The sequence below is a fragment of the Moschus berezovskii genome, chromosome 3 (assembly GCF_049115385.1).
Source record: "Moschus berezovskii isolate FMDL1 chromosome 3, NW_MosBer_1.0, whole genome shotgun sequence".
Lineage (NCBI taxonomy): Eukaryota > Metazoa > Chordata > Mammalia > Artiodactyla > Moschidae > Moschus > Moschus berezovskii.
The window spans coordinates 95,752,761-95,765,034 of record NC_142462.1 but is presented as its reverse complement, the minus strand read 5'-3'; positions in this window follow the sequence as shown (position 1 = coordinate 95,765,034).

Here is a 12,274-nt window from a genome sequence, read left to right as displayed (position 1 = left end):
ATTCTCTCATCTGTTCTTGTATATATCTATAACCTTATATATATATATATATATATCTTTTATATATATATATATATATAACCTTTATATATATATCTTTTATTTATATATATATATATATATATAATCTTTTATATATATATATATATATAACCTTTTATATATGTATAACCTTTGAATCAAAGAATGATTATGGGAGGTTTTCAGAAAGTGGTAACCTTCAATAACTATTGCAAAGGGTAGGAAATTGAGTTTTTCAGGTGTTCAGTAACCTGAGCCATGATCAAACCGTGAAATAGTCCATTCTAGTTATTTTGCTCTTCAGTATCCATGTAATGTCTTTCAAAGACCCAGGAGAGTTGAACAGCTTTTGAGGCAAAATGACTAGATTTTTTGATTCCCCAAACTGTATTAGGTTTCTCATCACTCTCATGAGAAAGGGTAATGCAGACCTTTGGCAACGAAGCCAAAGAGGGAACGAACAATGACCTGACTGTCTTTTCATCTGAGTAGTGAGATGACACACAGGAATCCCTGGGTTAATATGGGTTTCTCAAGCTATAGCCTCTCAACTTTGAGAAAGCAACTTTGCTTCACTATTTTTATTGCTCAATTGTGCCCTTACTACCCGAACATTGTCAAGGTTAGGTTCAAAATCAGTTACACTACATGGGAGGCACATAATCCCATTACTTAGAATGTAGTTTCAACCTGGTTGTAAAAAGTGAGAGAGATTTTTGTGTAATGAGTAAAATAGTCATTTGCCATTATTAAATCATAAAGGTTAAAAAATACAGTGATGTTATATGAAGACAGAACTGAATAGAGAATTACATCACATTGATTACATTTGACACCAGCAAAAATGCACGTAGTAGGTAAGCATAAAACATTTCAAGAAATACTGTAGCTTTGTAAATTGAACTGGAAAATGCTTGCTCAAAAGTATGATAAATTCTGATTTTTAACCCTGATGAAAATTGTAGATTTGTAAGGCAAACTGAACACCGACTCTATGAGAACCTGGAGTAGAAGGTACCATATTACTAAGATGATCCAGATTTCTGAGGATTTCAAGATTGTGTTCTAAAAGATAGAGTAGACTAGAAGCTGAACTCCAGGTAACTAGGTGGCATTCTCTAATATAGTGTTGCATCCATATATGAGGGCTAGAGGTAAAAGTTTACACTTTGTTTGTCATATACTAACTTTAAATCTTCATTTTTAATGTCGAAAATAATATAAAAACTTAACAAAATAAACATAAGTGAAATAAGAATTGAATAGCTATAAAAATTTAGAAATCTTGGAAATGAAAACAATAGAATTATGGAAATGGAAACCTTGAGAGGTGGGGAAAATTCTAGAATGAAGAGAGAATTAGAAGAATTAGAAGATGGCATTGGGAATTCACTGATAACTCAAAGAACACAAAGAAACAAAAACACATAAAAGAGATGAATTACAAAATAAGGAGCTCTAAAATGTGTTCAATAGGTGTTATAGAACAGAAGGAAGTAGCAGAGGAGTCAACTTGTGAAGAGATTACTGAGAATTTTCCTAAACTGAGGAAAAAAGTATTCTAAATTAAAAGTACTCTGAGTGTCAGAGTGATACCGTGCAGGGTCCTTTGGGCACAAAGACTTTCTGTGTCCCCCATTTCTTGGATTATAAAAAATAACCTTCTTTCAGCCTCTATGACCTTCCCATTGCTCCAGTGGGCAGATTCAAGCAGTTGATTCGGAAACGGAGGAGACTCGAGACGAAGAAGAAACAAACAGACAAGAGCAGCCTTAGCTCAAGGTCTTGTTTCTCCATCAATGGATATGCACAACAATATCTTTGAGCTATTTTGCAGACACTGAAACCCCCTCCAGGGGGGAGAAGTCGATAATTAATGATGGTAGGCTGCTCACAAGCAGGTAGACCCCAGGCCAGTTAGACCTAAAGGTTGATGAGGCTGACTCCCACTTATCTCACCACCAACCCATCAGAAGAATGTCCACAGGCTTATCACGCCCTCTTTGAACAAATACTATAAAAACTTCTCATTATTTTCCCCAAGTTGGGACACGTGGTTTTGAGGACATTATCACACTAGGCCCCCTTTGCCTGACAAGATAATAAAGCTATTGTTTTCTACTTCACCTAAAACTCCGCCTCTGAGATTTTATTTGCCACCCCTGTACAGAGAAGCTGAGATTTCAGCATCAAAAGTACAAATAAAAACTAAATTTATGCCTAGGTATTTTCTAATGGGACTGCATATCCATTAAAGAAAGAAATCTGAAAAGCTATCAGAGAGAGAGAGATTACTTACACTAATTAGGCTGACTGAAGACCTTTGAGCACTGCACTAGAGACCATCAGAAAAATATATAAAAATGAAAGGGAAAAAAATGTATTCCAATATTACACAGCATGTTCCTAAAGAATAACTTTCCAGTATATGAAGCAAAATGGAAATTAAACACAGTGAGAAACTCACTATCATAGCAGGATGTTCATTATGGCACATTTTATGGTCTACAAACTTGGAAACAAAGAGAATGTACATCATCAGGATAATGATTCAAAACACTGTGTTGTATATCATGAGATATTATTCAATCATTCAATTCAGTTCTGTTGCTCAGTTCAGTCTGATTCTTTGTGACCCCATGGACTGCAGCAAGCCAGGCCTCCCTGTCCATCACCAACTCTTGGAGTTTACTCAAACTCATGTGCATTGAGTTGGTAATGCCATCCAACCATCTCATCCTCTGTCATCACCTCTTCTCCTGCTTTCAATCTTTCCCAGCCTCAGGGTCTTTTCAACTGAGTCAGCTCTTCACATCAGGTGGCCAAAGTACTGTAGTTTCAGCTTCAACATCAGTCCTTTCAATGAATATTCAGGGTTGATTTCCTTTAGGATGGACTGGTGAGATCTCCTTGCAGTCCAGGGACTCTCAAGAGTCTTCTCCAACATCACAGTTCAAAAGGATCAGTTCTTCGGCATTCAGCTGTCTTCACAGTCCAACTCTCACATCCATACATGACCACTGGAAAAACCATAGCCTTGACTAGATGGAACTTTGTTGGCAAAGTAATGGCTCTGCTTTTTAATATGCTGTCTAGGTTGGTCATAACCTTCCTTCCAAGGAGTAAGCATCTTTTAATTTCATGGCTGCAGTCACCATCTGCAGTGATTTTGGAGCCCCCAAAAATAAAGTCTGCCACTGTTTCCAAGGTATCCCCATCTATTTGCCATCCAAACTGGATGCCATGATCTTAGTTTTCTGAATGTTGAGCTTTAAGCCAACTTTTTCACTCTCCTCTTTCACATTCATCAAAGGCTCTTTAATTCTTCACATTCTGCCATAAGGGTGGCGTCATCTGCATATCTGAGATTATTGACATTTCTCCCTGTAATCCTGATTCCAGTTTGTGCTTCATCTAGCCTGGCATTTCTCATGATGTACTCTGTATATAAGTTAAATAAGTAGGGTGACAATATACAGCCTTGATGTATTGCTTTTCCTATTTGGAACCAGTCTGTTGTTCCATGTCCAGTTCTAACTGTTGCTTCCTGACCTACAGATTTCTCAAGAGGCAGGTCAGATGGTCTGGTATTCCCATCTCTTTCAGAATTTTCCACAGTTTGTTGTGATCCACACAGTCAAAGGCTTTGGCATGGTCAATAAGGCAGAAATAGATGCTTTTCTGGAACTCTCTTGCTTTTTCTATGATCCAGCAAATGTTGGCAATTTGATCTCTGGTTCCTCTGCCTTTTCTAAAACCAGCTCGAACACCTGGAAGTTCACGGTTTACATATTGCTGAAGACTGGCTTGGATAACTTTGAACATTACTTTGCTAGTATGTAAGATAAGTACAATTGTGTGGTAGTTTGAGCATTCTTTGGCATTGCCTTTCTTTAGGATTGGAATGAAAACTGACCTTTTCCAATCCTGTGGCCACTGCTGAGTTTTCCAAGTTTGCTGGCATATTGAGTGCAGCAGTTTCACAGCACCATCTTTCAGGATTTGAAATAGCTCAACTGGAATTCCATCACCTGCACTAGCTTTGTTCATAGTGATACTTCCTAAGGCCCACTTGACTTCACATTCCAGGATGTCTGGCTCTAGGTGAGTGATCACAGCATTGTGATTATCTGGGTCATGAAGATCTTTTGTACAGTTCTGTGTATTCTTGCCACCTCTTCTTAATATCTTCTGCTTCTGTTAGGTCCCTACTATTTCTGTCCTTTATTGAGCCCATTTTTGCATGAAATGTTCCCTTGGTATCTCTAATTTTCTCGAAGAGATCTCTAGTCTTTCCCATTCTATTGTTTTCCTCTATTTCTTTGCGTTGATCACTGAGGAAGGCTTTCTTATCTCTCCTTGCTATTCTTTGGAACTCTGCATTCAAATGGGTTTATCTTTCCTTTTATCCTTTACTTTTTGCTTCTCTCCTTTTCACAGCTATTTCTCTCCTCAGACAGCCATTTTGCTTTATTGCTTTTCTTTTTCTTGGGGATGGTCTTGATCCCTGTCTCCTGTACAATGTCACGAACCTCCGTCCATAGTTCATCAGGCACTTTGTCTATCAAATCTAGTCCCTTAAATCTATTTCTCACTTCTACTGTATAATCATAAGGGATTTGATTTAGGTCATACCTGAATGGTCTAGTGGTTTCCCTACTTTCTTCAATTTAAGTCTATATGATCTGAGCTACAGTCCTCCCCCAGTCTTGTTTCTGCTGACTATATAGAGCTTCTCCATCTTTGGCTGCAAAGAATGTGATCAATCTGATTTTGGTGCTGACCCTCTGGTGATGTCCATGTGTAGAGTCTTCTCTTGTGTTGTTGGAAGAGGGTGTTTCCTATGATCAAAGCATTCTCTTGGCAGAACTCTATTATCCTATGCCCTGCTTCATTCTGTACTCCAAGGCCAAAATTGTCCAGGTGTTTCTTGACTTCCTATTTTTGCATTCCAGTCCCCTATAATGAAAAAGACATCTTTTTTGGGTGTTAATTCTAGAAGGTCTTGTAAAGAACTTCAGCTTCTTTAGTATTACTGGTCAGGGCATAGACTTGGATTACCATAATATTGAATGGTTCGTCTTGGAAACGAACAGAGATCATTCTGTCATTTTTGAGATTGCATCCAAGTACTGCATTTCGGACTCTTTTGTGGACTATGATGGCTACTCCATTTCTTCTAAGGGTTTCTTGCTCACAGTAGTAGATATAATGGTCATCTGAGTTAAATTCACCCATTCCAGTCCATTTTAGTTCACTGATTCCTAAAACGTCGATATTCACTTTTGCCATCTCCTGTTTGACCACTTCCAATTTGCCTTGATTCCTGGACCTAACATTCCAGGTTTCTATGCAATATTGCTCTTTACAGCATTGTACTTTACTTTCATTACCAGTCTCATCTGCAACTGGGTGTTGTTTTTGCTTTGGCTCCGTCTCTTCATTCCTTCTGAAGTTATTTCTCCACTGATCTCCAGTAGCATATTGGGCACCTACCAACCTGCGTAGTTCGTCTTTCAGTGTCCTATCTTTTTGCCTTTTCATACTGTTCATGGGGTTCTCAAGGCAAGAATACTGAAGTGGTTTGCCATTCCCTTCTCCAATGGACCACATGTTGTCAGAACTCTGCACCATGACCCGTATGTCTTGGGTGGCTCATAGTTTCATTGAGTTAGACAAGGCTGTGGTCCATGTGATCAGATTGGTTAGTTTTCTGTGATTGTGGTTTTCAGTCTATCTGCCCTATGATGGAGAAGGATAAGAGGCTTATGAAGCTTCCTTCTGGAGAGACCAACTAAGGGGGAAACTGGATCTTGTTCTGATGGGCGGGGCCATGCTCAGTAAATCTTTAATGAAATTTTCTGTTGATCGGTGGAGCTGTGTTCCCTCCCTGCTATTTACCTGGGGCCAAACTATGGTGGAGGTAATGAAGATAATGGTGACCTCCTTCAAAAGATCCCACGCATGTGCTGCTACACTCAGTGCTCCCAACCCTGCAGCAGGCCAGCACCGACCCATGCATCTGCTGGAGACTCCTGGACACTCACAAGCAAGTCTGGGTCAGTCTCTTCTGGGGTCACTGCTCCTTTCTCCTGGGTCCTGGTGCACACAAGATTCTGTTTGTGCCGTCCAAGAGGCTTAAAGCTTAGTTGTTGATAAAAATCCTGAATACCTTTTAAAACTGCATTTGATTAGAGGAGAAAGCAATGGTCATCACATTTTTTATAAACACAACAGTCTTGCCAGGGCTCCTCCTTTGGCCTTGGATGTGGGGTATCTCCTCACAGCCGCTCCAACTACTACCGTCTTACTGGGGTTTCTCTGACCTTGGATGTGGGGTATCTCCTCACGGCCCATCCAGCCATTATTCAGTCATTAGCAAGATCAAATTAGAATCATGTCAGTTTCTTTTATATTTCCACCTAAAAGAGAATATCAAAATGCAGAGAGGTAGATATAAAATGATACCAATATTCAAAACTAAAATGATTCCAGTGAAAAAGAATGCCCACTCCATTCATATGTCTATATATTGTATGTGATTATAGGAGAAAGAACCCTTCACGGATCATAACCTTGTCGTGGTGAAGGGGCTTATAGAACTCAATGAAGCTATGAGCCATGCCATGCAGGGCCACCCAAGATGGACGGGTCGTAGAGAAGAGTTCTGACAAATCATGGTCCACTGGAGGAGGGACTGGCAAATCATTCCAGTATTCTTGCCTCAAGAACCCCATGAGCAGTATGAAAAAGCAAAAAGATATGACACCGGAAGATGAGCCCCCCAGGTTGGACAGTGTCCAGTATGCACTAGGATGAGATGGTTGGATAGCATCACCAATTCAATGGACATGAATTCGAGGAAACTCTGGGAGATAGTGGAGGACAGAGGAGCCTGGCCTGCTGCAGTCCATGGGGTTGCAAAGAGTCAGACATGACTGTGACTCAACAAGAACATCTAGAAGAAAATTATGGAAAAATATATATAAGATTAATTAGCTAATAGTTGAAGGAGGTGTGATAGGTACAGAAACAGTGGAGGAGATGAAAATTTTAGTTCTATTATTACACAAAAAATAATTTTGATCAGAGTTCCTCAGGAGGCTAAAATTCCTCAGGAAAGGCTCTGAAGCAGGAACACAAACTAGTAGGAAGGGCCCCTATGGGGCACAAAGAAAAGGATCTTTTGTTGTGCTTACATACGGTGACAGAAGTGTCTATCTGGTCCCCATGAATAAACAGACAGGCAAACATCATTTGTCTAATATGTTAGATGGTCCAACTCTGCCACACCTTCCTGTGTAGAATGCTTATGTTTTCATTTCTTCCTGTTATTTTACTTTGTTTTTAATATGCATTTCTGACTAGAAACAGTTACTTCCTCTAATAAGTTGATCGAGAAATAGGAAGAAAGTCATTAAATGATTCCTGTCGATGTTGTATTATTTGGTTTTTGAAAAAAAAAAAGGCTAAAAAATGCACATTTTTCCAAATAAAATCTTAATTCTCATATGTCAAAGGTTGAGAATAGAAGGTGAGAAGGTAGAGTCATTGACTCTAGAGAACTCTTTTATGGAATTTTGTCATAAAATGAAGCAGAGATATGAGTCAAAGTCTGGAGATATTGGAATTAAGTCGGACACGACTAAAGCAACTTAGCACACCTGTACACATTTATGCATACATAAGTGAGGCTGCTTTATTTTGAAAATGAAATAAAACTATATTTATTTATGGTTATCAGGGCCCAGAAAGGGGGTAGAGGGAAGGCATAAAAGATCAAAGCTCTCTACAAATTTACCATGGCGGGGAGTTTCCAACCTCACTACTTCTTTCTAGTTTGCTTACTCCTGGTTTTTGAGATGCTTTAAAAGCTAAACTCAGCAAGAAATGCAACCCGAACATGGGACTGAAGTTGAACTGAGCTGGTCAAGTTTCATGTTATGTATATCCTTTAATATAACCTTTTTGTGCCAATAAGTGTGTCATGCATAAATGAAATGTTATGCTGGCTGAAGGCTTAGCAGTATTGGTCTGGGTCTCAGATGGGTGGTTAGAACCTAGCCTTTCATGATTTCTTTGTCCAAACATGCTTATTCACATCTAGGTGCCCCGTGGTTTTGTTGCTATGCTTATGTAAATTTATTTGAGAATATAGATATTGTCCGAGGCAAAGAGCTAAGATCTAATAATCTATTTCTGAAAAGTGAAAGCAAGTAAAAGTGAAAGTTGCTCAGTTGTGTCTGACTACAGTCCATGAAATTCTCCAGGCCAGAATACTGGAGTGGTTAGCCTTTCCCTTCTCCAGGGAATCTTCTCAACCCAGGGATCAAACCCAGGTCTCCCTCATTGCAGGCAGATTCTTTACCAACTGAGCCACAAGGGAAGCCCAGGAATACTGGAGTGGGTAGCCTATCCCTTCTCCAGTGGATCTTCCTGACCGAGGAATTGAACCAGGATCTCCTGCATTGACGGCAGATTCTTTACCAACTGAATTATCAGTTCAGTTCAGTTCAGTAGCTCAGTCGTGTCCGACTCTTTGTGACCCCATGAATCACAGCACACCAGGCCTCCCTGTCCATCACCAACTCCCAGAGTTCACTCAAACTCACCTCCATCGAGTCAGTGATGCCATCCCGCCATCTCATCCTCTGTCGTCCCCTTCTCCTCCTGTCCCCAATCCCTCCCAGCATCAGAGTCTTTTCCAGTGAGTCAACTCTAAGCATGAAGTGGCCAAAATATTGGAGCTTCAGCTTCAGCATCAGTCCTTCCAATGAACACCCAGGACTGATCTCCTTTAGAATGGACTGGTTGGATCTCCTTGCAGTCCAAGGGACTCTCAAGAGTCTTCTCCAGCACCACAGTTCAAAAGCATCAATTCTTCAGCAATCAGCCTTCTTCACAGTCCAACTCTCACATCCATACATGACCACTGGAAAAACCATAGCCTTGACTAGATGGACCTTGGTTGGCAAAGTAATGTCTCTGTTTTTTAATATGCTATCTAGGTTGGTCATAGGGAAGACCAAAGGAACATGATGGGAAAACACTGGGATTCCACTAAGATACTTTTCATCCATCAAATTCTCCTTAAATGATGAAGATCCACCAAAGCACCTCATGCTTTTGTTTCAGAAACCAGTTTAGTTTAAATCAAGACTTAGGGATGGTCAGCGCTTGCCACCAGCCACAGGTCACTATTCAAATTTGGATTTAAATGTTAAAGTTAAATAAAAGGAAAAATTCTGCTCCTCAGTTGCACTAGCCATGTGTGAGTGAACAGCACAGACATTTCATCATCACAGAAAAGTTCTATTGAAAGTGCTCATTCAACCACGGAAAGCTCCTATAATTTATCTCATCCTCAAGATTGTTTCTGGTCCAAGGGATGCATAAACAAACAGGAAATTTTGATGCAGCCTCAGAACCACCTTGGACTTCAAACAGACCCCAAACTAGAACTCTGAGCTTTTCCAATCTGGCCTTCACTCAGTGTAGACCCACATCAACCATCAGAGTTTAGAAGGATGATACACCGAACGTTATGCCTCAAATGACATAATAGTGTCTGGGAAGATCTTTTTAAAACTATGAAGTGCTATGCAAAAAATATTCTATTTCCTTAAGCAATTGCATTTACTTTGTTGTGGGAATCTCCCTAGGTTATTATATTCAGTTTTGGACTCTAAAGCTTGAGACAAATGCAGAAAATTTTAAGGCAGTTCAGAGGAGACCCACAAAGATGATGAAAGGTTTGGAAAATAAAATATTGTGGTTAAAGACAAAAGTTATTCATCCTAGGAGAAAATTTTACAATTATCTCCAAACATATATTGTATATTATATGAAGAATGTTGTCCAGCTACGTTTAAGAGATGTTATGGGCAGAATAGAAGAATTAGAGCAAATTAAGAGTGCAAGGAAAATTTCCTGATGATGGTGGCTAAGCAGGAGCAGGCTACTGAGAAGGTTTAAGGAGTCTTTTCTGAAAACATTGAAAAGCAGGAAACTCCATGTAAAACGTTTTTTGGTCACTGACTCCTGAGGAAAGCAGTCAGAAATAATTCATGATGCATATACTATAACATTTTATACCATGTGCAAATCTGGTCCCAGTTGGGTTGGCCCAGGAATTGAGTCTGGCTCATACTAAGCCAGACTACCCTAGTGCCTTCGGCTTCCCTTGTGGCTCAGCTGGTAAAGAATCCACCTGCAGTGCGGGAGAGCTGGGTTCGATCCCTGGATTGGGAAGATCCCCTAAAGAAGGAAAGGCTACCCACTCCAGTATTCTGGCCTGGAGTATTCCATGGACTGTAGTCGGACACGACTGAGCAACTTTCACTTTCATACCAGGCCACCTGCAGCCAGATCAATAACTGCAATGGGGGCCCCACTCCACTGGGGAACTTTATCCTGGGAATGATGGAAAGGATAGGTTGTTGCCTCTCCGGAATCCACGTATCCTTTTCTTATAACGTAACTCATTATTTTTACTGTGGAATCATCTCTGACCTGCCCCATAGAACCCAGGTCCATTTAATCATCTGGTTAACTACCCCTGGCCACAGTGATTTATTCAGAAATAACAAGCAACACAAGTAAATCCAATGAGACTCAATTCCAGGATTTTTTCTTTTTCTAAACTGTTGAGAGTAGAGAATCTCTTTAGTGAGTTGTTCGGGGTTATGAGACAATAAGCCTCTTTCTGCTGCTGCATGGAGAGTAGAACTGTAGTGCTCCTGAGAAGCACTTACATTCCATTTCTCTAGAGCAGAAGCATTTGAGCTCCTGCCAGGGAACAGGCAGCTAGAGACACTGAGCAAACCGCTAGCAATGGAACCAGGGAAGGAAGGGGCGGGCCAGCTGCTCTTCAATACAGACTTTCCATCCATCCCTCTCTTTATGGCAACTCACTTTCTCACCTTCAATGATCCTTGACCTCATCACAGTTCTTTGGAACGAATATGTGCTCATAAATATGTGCTCTTCTCCTCCTAAACAGTTTCCTCTGCCCTTAATTTAGTTACTACTGCGCCCTGCCTTCCCTCAGCCAAACGTTTACTGAAATTTCCCAGCCATGGATGTCCACTCCCCTGTCTTTTGAGTATTTATTTTTCTTTGCCATCCTTTTTTGAGTATTCTTATCCCTTACCATCATTTTAGTGTGGTCTTAGGAAGGAGATGGGTGTCTTTGGTCAATTCATCATCTTCAAAGTATTTTTATGATGACAGCAAACCAAAATATCTAAAAAGAAGCAAAACAGAATGAGGATAAAGAAGGAGAATTAAAGTAGGACAGCGTTTGTTAGTTGTTGTCCTGACAGAATGACAGGAGGTTAGGATGGTCTTACTCAAGTGGTTCCAAAAACCCACCGTGTCCTTGCACATCCTCAGAATAACAGCTAACAAACACTTTGGAGAGGATGGAGAGCGAATCCTTCTGGATCCTGGCAGAGACCTTGTCCGTAGATGTTTGCAACTACAATTTTCCCCTGGCCCAGTGAGAGTCTTATGTAAGTTAATTTGGTTGTTTGGGTTTTTTCCCTTCTACTTCTGGATTAATTTCAGTTCTTTTCTCTTAGGTAGTTTTTTAGTTTACTTAACCGATATTTAATAACTAACTAACAAGTTCAAAGTACTGTGTTTTGTCCTGAAGAACAATGATGAGACTTAAATCTTGCTTCAGTTTTTTGTCCACTCTTTTGGAGAAAATCAGTCTGTACATTCCAAAATACAAGAAGAGAAGTATTTCTAAAAGAAGAGAGCATGGCAGAGCAGAAACTGGAGATGAGGTGGGTAAGGCAGTGGTTAAAGGCAATAAGAGGAAATATTTGGAACTAGTCAGTCCTTTGGTGCCAAAAGGGAACATTGGTGTTTCCAGATTCCTCTTTAAAATTTCATCTCAGTAGCAGGATTAGTATTAGAGAGACTTACCCAGATATGTGCTGCTGTGCTCAGTCGTGTCCAACTCTTTGTAACTCTGTGGACTGTAGCCCACTAGGCTCCTCTGTCCGTGGAATTTCCCAGGCAAAGAATACTGGGGTGGGTTGCCAAGCCCTCCTCCAGGGGCTCTTTACCCAGGGATCGAACTTTCATCTCTGTATCTCCTGTGTTGGCAGGTGGGTTCTTTACCACTAATGCCACCTGGGAAGCCCACCCAGATATGAGGGTGGAGAATTTGTCTGGTGAAGCTATTATTGCTGAAGTACACACTGTCATTCTATTTTTGAGCTATAATCTATAATCTTTCATG